The 11,518-nt window shown below is 42.8% G+C and overlaps 1 protein-coding gene across 1 annotated transcript in view; it reads right to left on the minus strand.

Annotated features, from left to right (window-relative positions):
• The window catches only part of ZRANB1 (zinc finger RANBP2-type containing 1), a 55,782-nt gene extending 45,288 nt beyond the window's left edge, over positions 1 to 10,494 (minus strand). The window contains exon 1 of the mRNA XM_019654201.1: positions 10,093 to 10,494. The gene's annotated coding sequence lies outside the window, so the exon portion shown is untranslated. The remainder of the gene's footprint in view (positions 1 to 10,092) is intronic.
• Positions 10,495 to 11,518: the final 1,024 nt, after the last annotated feature.

An 11,518-nucleotide genomic window follows, 5' to 3' on the forward strand; every position in this document is an offset into this window, starting at 1 on the left:
CCGTGTGTAGCCAGCAGCCAGCGTGAGCAGCCAGCAGCCGCAGTGAGCAGCCGTCCAGAAGCCAGCAACTGATCTGCCTCGCCCGAGAAGAGCGCAATGATGGTGCCAACTTGGGCCAGTGAAGCAACATCCTCCACAACTAGACTGAAGACCAAAACGACTGCAACTTGTCTGTTCCCCTTCCCCCAATTCCCCAGCACTGTTCCCATCACCCCAAAACCCCAATAAAAAAATAATAAAAAAATTTTTTTAAAAACCTGTTATCCAAAATATGCAAAGAACTCTTAAAACTCAACAATAAGAAAACAAACAACCCAATTAAAACATGGGCAAAAGACCTAGACCTGAATGGACATCTCACCAAGGAAGTTATACAGATGGCAAACAAGCGAATGAAAAACGCTCAACATCCAATGTCGGCAGGTAATTGCAAATTAAAACAGCAATGAGATACCACCACACACCTACTAGACTGGCCAAAACCCAGAACACTGACACCACCAAATGCAGACAAGGATGTGGAGCAGGTACTCTGACTCACTGCTGATGGGAACGCAAATGGTACAGCGAGAGTTTGGCAGTTTCTTAAAAACTAAACATGTTCTTACCACAAGATCCAACAATTGTGCACCTTGGTATTTACCCAACGGAGTTGAAAACTTATGTCCAAACAAAAGCCTGTACACGGATGTTTACAGCGGCTTTATTCATAATTGCCAAACTAGCAAGCAACCACAATGTCCTTCAGTAGGTGAATGGATAAACTGGTCCATCAGACAATAAAATATTATTTGGCACTAAAAAAGAAATAAACTAAAAAAATTAAAAATAAACTATGAAGACATGGAGGAACCTTAAATGTACATTACTAAGTGAAGGAAGCCAATCTGAAAAGGCTACATACTGTATGATTCCAACTATATGACATTCTGGAAAAGGCAAAACTACAGAGACAATAAAAAGATCGGTGGATGCCAGGGTTGATGGGAGGGAAGAATGAACAGGCAGAGCACGGAGGATTTTTAGGGCAGTGAAACTAATCTGTATGACATTACAATGGTGAGTGCCTGTAATACATTTGTCAAAACCCATACAATGAACACCAAGAGTTAATGTTCCGTATTTCCCCATGTATAAGACGCTCCCCATGTATAAGACCACCTTCATTTGGGGGCCCAAAATTTGAAAAAAATGTATTACATAAAGTTATTGAACTCAAGTTTTATTCATCATAAAATTCATACACCTCCTCATCACTTGCGGGAAATGCAAGTAAAAAAAATTTACAACCACTGTATAAGACACACCCAGTTTTCAAACCCCAAATTTTTCGAAAAGGGGTGCGTCTTATACATGGGGAAATATGGTAACTATGGACTCTGGCTGATAAGATGTGCCATGGCAGACTCATCACCTGTAATTAATGTGCCACTCTGTTGCAGGATGTTGACAGGGGGAGAGGTTATGTATGTGTGGGGCAGGGAGACAAGAGTACTCTGTACTTTCTGCTCCATTTTGCTGTGAACCTAAACTGCTCAACATGAAGGGCTCCCACTGGCTAACTCTAGATCGACTTGGCATCCACAAAAATAATAACAGTCAAGGATTTTAAAGCATTGAGTAAAATCCATAAACACCTATGTCTACAAAGGTGTAGATAAACACGAATAGGAGAAAACTCTTCTTTACAATAGAAATCCAACTAATAAATGCAAAAAGAATAACTGAATTAGAAAAATCACCATTTGGCAATCTTCACAACAGATTCAGAAAACAGTCATCGATGGATATTAAAACTAGTGAGGATTGATGGGCTATTTAAATAGTTTCCAAAATATGTCCCCTCAACAGTAACTGGTATGTTACAAAGCCTGGTAGACAGTACCTTAACCAAGCAATCCAAATTAACCACTCCAGTAATCACAGCATTTGTACTAAGAACACAACATCACTTCTGTGGTATTCTTGCCAAAAAGTGCATAACCTAACTCTAATCATGAGAAAACATCAGACATATCATATTAAGAGACTTTCTACAAAATAACTAGTCCTATATTCTTTTTGTTTTTTAAAGATTTTTATTGAGGAATTGGGGGATGGGAACAGTACTGGGGAATGGGGGTAAAGGGGAACAGACAAGTTCCTGTCGTTTTGTTCTTCAGTCTAGTTGTGGAGGACGTAGCTTCACTGGCCCAAGTTGGCACCATCATTGCGCTCTTCCCGGGCGAGGCAGATCAGTCACCGGCTTCTGGACGGCAGCTCACTGCGGCTGCTGGCCGCTCACGCTGGCTGCTGGCCGCTCATGCTGGCTGCTGGCTACATACGGTAGCCCGTGGCAACCCACTGCCACGGGGGCTGCAGCCTACACCGTCGCCGGCAACTCACAGCAGCCCAGCTCCAGGTTGAGCTGTTGTTCAGCATCTTAGCTGTAGAGGGCAGTGTCACTAGCCCTCATATGTGGGATCTGAACCGGGGCCCTCTGGCATCCCAAGCCAGTTCTTAACCACTGCGCCACTAGGCCAGCCCTAGTCCTATATTCTTCAATAACATCAATATCATGAAAAAGAAAGACTTAACTGTTCCAATTAAAGGAACTTATTAAAAACATAGTAACAGACTGCAACACATGATCTGAGATGTTCTGTTGTCATTATAAAAAAAATTAATGGGACAACTGAAAAAATCTGAGTAAGATTTGCAGACTTATTCTTAAGAATTACATAGTAGTATTATACAATGTTAATTTCGATTTTGATAATTGTATTGTGGTTATGTATAAGAGAAGGCCCTTGTTTTTAAGAAATACACACTAAATATTTAGGGATCAAGGGATATGACTCTGCAACTGACTTTCAAACAGTTCTGGGGGAAAATATATTTATATACATACACACACACACCCATCACACAATAAACCTTAAAATTTACAAATTACGTACTTCCACATCCTTATACAGAAGCCAGATGGATCCTTTAGAAATGTAAACCAAGTCACAACATACGGATTTGAAATCCTGTAATGGGTTCCCAATCCACCCAAGATAAAATTTAAATTCCCCCGTCTTTCTTGCAAATCTTTACTTAAAAGAGGGTTTCCATCCGTTCTTTATACAGCAAGCTCATTTACACCTTACTGAGTTTTGTACTAGGAACCTTCTCTGCCTAGGATGCTTTTTCCCTAAGATTTTCACATGGCCAGCTGCTGTCACTGAGATCTAGGTTCAAATATCACCTCCTCAGGAAGATTTCCCCTGACCACTCAAGTCATTCTCCACCACATCACCCTACTTTCAGTATCTGTACAGCGCTTATCACTACCTGGTACTTTTTTTCTTATTTGCAACTTGACTGTCTCTCCACACGAGAATGTAAATACAAGTAACAGACTTTGTCTTGTCCATGGGGATATCTCCACATCTAGTATAGTTGCTTTTTCAAATGCTTAACACTGAATAGGTCATGACCAAATGTTTTAACTTTAGTAGTAGCCTTTGTAACAGTGTTTTTTGTAATCTACTTTTTGAAAATCCTACAACCTCAGATCACACAGTAGGTACCCAATAATTATTAACTTAATTTGCTGAATGAATTTCTATAAAACAATGCCTTCAGATTTTCAACTTAGTAATACAACAAATATCCCCAGCATACCACCCCTCCATCCCCATCCCCTCACCCCCCCACACCCCCACACACAGAGCTCTTCCCTCTCCCCATCTGTAAAGATGACCCTCAATGAAGAGGATCCCTCTTTTCTAATTTCCAGCTTCTTGACAATAATAGCTCTGGGGGGAATGAGGATGGGGCCTAGAAAAGGAATAAGGCACTCATAACCAGGTGCTAAGAGTCCCTTTCCGGCCTCATCAGCATACTTCAGCCATTCGCGCCCTCGCCCTCTCCTGGTCCTGAAACACTGTCACCTGCATGTCTCCAAGCCTTCACGGATAAGACTGCTCTCTCGCACAGAATGCTCTCCTCCTCTCCCTCTCCTTCAAGGACCAGTTCACAGGTCCCCACATCTATAAAGCTCTTCCTGATATCCTAATCTTGGGTTACATTAATTTAGTCACTTCTTTACCACTTCATGGTACTTAGTTTAGTGGATTATGGTTTATTTCTAACAATCAACTGTGAGAAATTCATTTTTATGTCTGTATAACCAATGTCTGCTTTGTGACAGTTGCTCACTAATCACTTAGTCAATTAAAAGCAACTCAATGTTCTACTGGTATCAAAGGATAGTACTCCAAAAAAAGATTAGTCAAAAATAGTTCTGCAGATTGCTACAGTTCTGTCTAAAAGCAAACCTTAGCTTCATTAAATACCAAAAAAATAACGTAAATTACCTATCCCAACAAAAAAAGCAAAAAAAAATTTAGAAGTGGTTTGTTTAAAAATGTTCTAGCTTCAGAATTTCAATCACAAGTTTGAATTTATTGCTGCCCTAAACGTGCAACATTTAGAGATCCTTTTCTCCATCTGCAAAATAAGGATAATTTCTTCATATATCCAGGAAATACTATCTTTCAATAATCCACTTATACTTGAGAACAATTACATTGTTAAACCTAAGTAAATTTCAGCAAATGGTGCTAGAACAACCAGATAGCCACCTGCAGAAGAGTTATGGCATTATGTTGGACCCCTACCTCATACTACACATAAAACTTATTACTATTGACCTAAATATGAGCTAAAACTATAAAATTCTTAGAAGAAAACACAGATGTGCATCTTCTTGACCCTGGATTAGATAATGGCTTCTTAAACATGACACCAAAAGCATAAGTGACAAAAGAAAACACAGATAAATTGGACTACATCAAAATTAAAACCTTTTGTGCTTCAAAGGCCACCATCAAGAAAATGAAAAGACAACCCACAAAACAGGAGAAACTATTTGCAAATCATTTATCTGACTTGCATTCAGAATAGATAAAGAACTCCTACAACTCAACAGTAAAATGACAAACCGAACTGAAAAATGCGAAAGGATGAGAAGAGACATTTCTCTAAAAAAGATATACAAATGGCTAGGAGGAACATGAAAAGATGCACAATACCATTAGTCATTAGGGAAATGCAAATAAAAACTAGGAGATGCCACTTCACTAGAATGGTTATAATAAAGATAGGCAATAACAAATGTTGTGGGGTATAGAGAAATGGAACCCTTATACACTGCCAGTAGAAATGTGAAATGATGCAACCACTTTGGAAAACAGCCTTAAGTTGCTTAAAGGTTAAACAGAGAGTTACCATATGACCCAGTAATTCCACTCCTAGGTATATATCCAAGAGAAACGAAAACTTATGTCCACACAAAAACTTGTACACCAAAGTTCATAGCAACATGTTTCATAATAGACAAAAAGTAGAAACAACCCAAATGTCCATCAATGAACAGATATACAATGGAACATTATTCAGCCATAAAAAGGAACACAGTGTTGACACATGCTACAACATGGATCATCCGTGAAAACATGTTTAGTGACTGAAGCCAGACATAAAAGGTCATATATTATATGATTCGATTTGTATGATACGTACAGAATAGGCAAGTCTAGAGAGATAGAAAGTAGATTCGTGGTTGCCAGGAACTGAGGCAGAGAAAAAAATGACTGCTAATGGGTACAGGGTCTCTTTTTGGGGTGATGAAAATGTTTGGGGCAGTGGTGCTGATCACACAACTCCGTAAATAGGCTAAAAACCAACGAAGTATATACTTTAAAAGGGTGAATTTTATGATATATGAAATAAACCTCAATAAAGTTGTTATAAAACAATTAAGAAAAAATAGAAAGATACTGTGGGGGCCCAGAACATGCCACCCCAAGATGTGCCTCAGTGATATGCAGCTTACTCTGAGCTAAAAGGCAATTTTAGCTTCAGGCTCAAGAGAAACTTCTGACCCCTCCCCCCCACCACCACCACCTTTTTAACTACCTAGAAGAATTTGAGTTAGAGGCCTTGCCCATAAGAGATTATCAGAAATAAATTCTTTTGACCCATCTATAGGGCAAGGCAAACTTCTATTTACTAAACCGTCTGCTCTTCTTATCATCCTGCAATGACCTTTTGAAGCCCCCGAGGCATCTTACCTCATCCCTAGCGCAGGATATCTTATATACTTCAATTCCCCTTTCTCTGAACCTCTTATGCATTTGGTGTGTGGGGGGGGGGGTCTCTGACGCTCATGTTTGTTAGGAGATTAAATTTGATTTTCTCTTGTCAATATGGCTCCTATATTCAGTCAGCCAAAAGAACCAGGAGGGGTAAAAAAGAATTTGTCCCCTTCCCCACAATTCACAATTGATTGCCAATAATGCCTTATCCATTCAGATATTTTTTATTTATATGAATTCAATCCTCATAAAAATCTGACTTGCCAAAGGGTGAAAAACACAATTGTAATGTGTTGGTTGAGGAGGGAGTGGGGTGGTTACTCTCAATATAAAAACTATAAAAATAAAGAAAATTAGTTTTTTTCATTACTAAAAAGTTCAATTTCACTAGGCAGCTGAAAAATTATCAACTTTATATTCAATTTACCAGACCAACCTCCATTTTAAAATTCAAACTGATGGCTCTTGTCAAAAATTTCATCTTAACCCAAATACCACCCTCCCAGACAGCAAAGAATGCTAACTGATCCGGATTTCTCCAGTACGGAAACTACTGGCATAATTCTGACAGTACCTTTTACAAATGCAATGGGCCTCTGTAAAATTGCCTAGTATTTCTGGAAAGCTTATAAACGGGCTAATTTTAGCTTCAAATGTGCTAAAAAGGTTTCTGAAGCTTTAAAATATGTTTTATGTAAACTACTTTCTAAAAATCAGTCTATTTCAAAGGGAAAAATATTTTGATCAACTGGTGGAAGAGGGCAAGTTTCCACATAGGTGCAATCAAGATGGCTTACCAATGAGATTTGCATCCATAAAATGCCAGGCCTTTTACTCACACACACACACACACACACACACACACACACACAACACAAACATACACACCTGTTTTCCAACTACACCAGCATCCACCCGTGGACTCCACAATTACATGTGTCACCCCTGGTACACAAAAACACTGGACCAGCTGCCTGGTGCTCTCCAACAGTGCTGACAGATAGCAGTGAATCACTCATTCTCCTGAGTCGCATCCCTCATGATCAATGACACCGGCTGCCAACATCTTAAGGTTAAGGATGCAAACTGAGACCAGAGATCTTTTCTCCTTCCCGTGATGCTAAACGTTACCTATACAATACGGAATGACCACCCTTAGTGTCACTAGCGCCAAACTCAAACGGAAGCTAACTGCCACAGACTCAAATCTGAAGTAAACTATGGAACTGCAGTACTTGCTTTTTTTCAAGAATAAGACATGATCAAAACGTTGAGCATCCTCTATAGGAAGAGAACTGTGCTGATAATTAAAAAAAAAGTTTAGAGAGCCGTAATTTCAAATATTTTCACATAAATCAACAAAATCCCAGAAGCTCCAATACTTAGAAGAGTACAAACTGCACATCCTGTAATACCTCTATAACCAGAAATACATCGTCAGGCCATGTATGCATCTTTTCAGTGCTGAATATATGGTCTCCACAGATAAAGGATTTAGGGTTCATATCATTTCTCAGAGGTCTTAAAAATTGAATTGGGAAGCAGAATAAAGATATAAAGAGACAAACTGAAATCCAGGCTAGCATATGCTAAGGAAAAAACAAAAACAAAAGAAGACAAAACAGTCCGGCACGAGAGAGGAGTGAATGGATCCATTGGGGTTGGTTGAAGTCGTCAAAAAGGCTTCTAAAGAGACAGGAATCAACTGGGGCCAGAGTAAAGAACATCCATGAATACAAGCGGAAGAGGATTCAAACAGAAAGAATGGCATAAAAAAAGGCCAAAAGGAGCCACTTTACAGGAACAACAAACAAGTTAGTTTGGCTGAAACTAAGGATTCACAAAGGGAAGAAGTAAGAGTTAAGTCTGAAGACTGGATCAGGGCCCGATTACAGAGAAACTTGACCACCACACCAAGGAGCTTAAACTTTACTCTGCATGTAATAAGCAGTGTTCTGCAAGTCTTTATGCTGTGATGTGAGGACGTGAGAGTGTTAAAATGTGCAAGACCTTATTTACCAAAGCCCAAGCAGAGCACAAATATTCCAAACAAAACGCCACATCAGTGGGAGAAACCTATGTTCAAAGCCCAGGTATAAGAGCTTATTATTCGGGGAGCAGCAGTCCTCAAAACAGAACAGTGAACCAAGTTAAATAAAAAGTTACAGTGGTCTACTTTTGCAACTCGCATTTATTTCAAGTTTCCTTTATATTATAAAAGCAATGTAAGTATAAAGTATGTTGAACAGCGCTCACTGTATCAACCACGGGGGGGGGGGGGGGGGGGTTACCTCAAATGTTGTACAACTAGATTGTGAGTTCCAAAACTATGTTAAATCCTCAGACTTGAAATGTGATATGCCATAACCCTTATCAGTGTACAGAGCAGGATCAAGGCCATCAGCTTAAAATCTACCACCATGAATGACTTCATCATACTAACCCAAACACATTTTGAGTAAATAAACGGGTGTCTCAATGCTCTCAAGCAGCAATAAAAGGTGTTGAAACATCAACAGAAACAGAAACCCCTGACAGTCAAATATCCTCCCCAAAGATTAAAACGTGTCATTATTGTTCTCTTAGTCTCCATAATAGCCCAATAAAAACAATGAAATTTTAGTATAAGGTGGCTGACTACATATATTGTCATAAGATCCAAAAATCAAGGGGGAGCAGGGGTCTAAATTTCTTTATAATTACCTCATGTTAATAATAATAATAATAAATATAATCAGGAAGAGATCCAGCTTTATTTCTCAATTTAGATGACTTCCCCAAGGCCACTGGCACAAGCCAAGATCAAAATTCCTTACGGTTTCCCCTGGCTTCTAGTTTGTACATTGAGTCATCCATGTCTGATCCAAACAGGGGTACCCTAGAGGTCGCACAAGTGATAAAGAAGTCAGCTAAAAAGGGGCCACTAACAGGAGAACTACTCATTATATAACATATCCAAGAGCTAAAGATTTCTCTTCGATTGTGTTCCTAAAACAATATTTTTGTACATTAAATTGACTGACACCATCGTAGGTTTTACTTTGAGCGAACAGACCAAAATATTGGGTAGAGGGGACGGCGTTCATCCTGATAGCCTACCAAGTTATGGAAAAGGGAAATCAACTGATTGAAACTCAGACATTTTCAGCAAGAGAGTTGCAAAACACCAACGTATCTCAAAGATCCTGGGCCGGTTCAAACTTCCAGGCTGAACCTAAACTGCCCGTCCCTTGTGCTTAATGCAAGTATTCATTACGGCCCTTTTGTCTGTGAAATGACCCACACCAAGCCACGGCAGAGAAAATAACTGGGACCTGAACAGCACAGTCGTTATTGGGAGCGAAAGGGGGAGTCAATCTTCGCGCTCGTTGCAGCTCCTCCAGCGCCCCCGTCACCCGTCCCACACCCCTTTATTTGCTTACGACAGAAATGGCAGCGACTGAGGCTACCGTGGGAGGGGAGGAGAGGAAACGGCCAGGAGACCGCAATACAAGTTTGGAGACCAGCACCAACTTGTGGCGATGGACCCGAGTCTTTCAGGGCCTACTACCGAGTGGGAGCGAATCCCCACTCGCACCCCCTCCCCTTGGAGGTGGCAGGAAAAGATGGGGGAGGGGAGGATCTGGCGGAAGAGAGGTGGCAGGGCAGGCGGCGAGTCCAGCCGCGGGTGATCGATGGTCGGTAAACAAGCGGGGCGGACCCACCCTCCCACAGCCCGGGGCCTGCGCCTGCACCCGCACCCGCACCCGCCCCGGGCAAGCCCAAGATGAAAGCACGGCGGCAGCAGACCGTGCCCCCTGCCCTTCCCTGGCCTCCTCTAGCCTACGACACCGCCCCGGGGGTCGCGGGCGGGCGGCCCAGTACACCCAGCGGCCTGGGCGCCACCAGGGAGCGAGGGGCCGGGCAGGCCGCCACAGGGGCCGCGAGGGGCCTACGGCGGGGCGCTCTCCCGGGGCCTGGTTACCTGGCGGCGGCGGCGGCTCCTCCTCCAGCTCCTGCTCCTCCTCCCAGTCCGATGCTCGGCGTCCGGCGGCAGCGGCAACTCCCCGAGCAGCCCCCGGCGACGAGCCGAGCCGGGCCCCTCTCCGCCTCCCTCCGTGCCGCCTCCGCCCTCCCCCCTCAGTCAGGACATGGTCTCCGTGGGCCGCGCACGGCTCCCGACTGCCGGAGACCGGGGTACAGGGGCAGAGAGCAGGCGCGGAGGCGAGGGGGCCCCGAGGGGGAGGGGAACAGAGGAAGGGGGCGTCCTCGGGCGCTGCGGGCTCCTAATGGCGGCGGCGAGGGGCTCCAGAGCCAAATAAACTCCACAGCGAGCTGCACAACGTCAAGGCCGGACCCCACCGCTCGCCGCCCTATCATTGGCCCCGAGGCCGCCAGGGGCGCAGCCAATGGGCGGCCGCTTCTTTCCCGGAGCAGTAGGCGGGCCGCGGAAAGGTGACGTCACGGCGCCCAGCCCTGATTGTGAGGCGGTGGCGATCCTGGGCCGTGGACCCTCGGCAGCCTGCCTGCCGGGGACGCTGGGAGGTGACAGGGCGGCGCTGCGTGCAGGCCAGAGGCACGCAGACCGCGCGGCCCCGAGGGCGTCCTCGCGCCGCGGTGCAACCCACTTTGCCTCCTCTGCAGCAGAGGCGCCAGACTCATAAACCAGCCCCCAAGTCTCATGTCTCCCAAGTGACCACTTAGTAGCAGATTCTGCTTCACTTTTTCTTACACAGTTTCCAACTCTTTATAAGACACCAGGGAAGATAAATGTTTAAGTTGATTGTGATCGTTTTTTTATGTCTGTTTTTTACAATGTCTATTTTTTACCTTCGAGGCGGTGTGGGTGTATATAATATATATTACGTGTCTACGTAGGTATATGCATGATGCAAAGCCATGGAGTTGTATGCCATTACCTCAAAAAAAAATTTTTTTTTAAGAAAAGCTCTGTTCTACTTCGTAGCTCTAATTTTTGATAAACTCAACTTTCTTGTGGTTGCCTTTCCTGTAAATTGTAAATTTAAGGCAGAGAATACATTACAGCCATGAAAAAAATACTGCGGGGCAAGTTCCCAGAGCCCAAGTTATAAAGAAAATATGTTAAATGGTGACGTATTTTGTGTATTTCCTTTATTTCTGTAAATACAGCCAAAGAGTCTTAAGTTATTTAGCCATTTGTTAAAACCCCATAAGTGTGTCAAATTTTTCCAGCTGGAGAGCTTTGCCTTGCATTTTTCATACTTCAGATTCTATTTCAAGAATTTGAAAGACCATAAAACAGAGCAACTCTTTAAAACTTGTAAACCTCTTTAAAAGTTATCTGTTGAAGAACTATAGCGCTGTCAAAGGGCATTTAGCAGTTGTACTGGACACCTCAACTTGAATAGGAAGACTGTGTTACTCACTTC

This window comes from Hipposideros armiger, unplaced genomic scaffold, assembly GCF_001890085.2.
Source record: "Hipposideros armiger isolate ML-2016 unplaced genomic scaffold, ASM189008v1 scaffold_216, whole genome shotgun sequence".
Taxonomy (NCBI): Eukaryota; Metazoa; Chordata; class Mammalia; order Chiroptera; family Hipposideridae; genus Hipposideros; species Hipposideros armiger.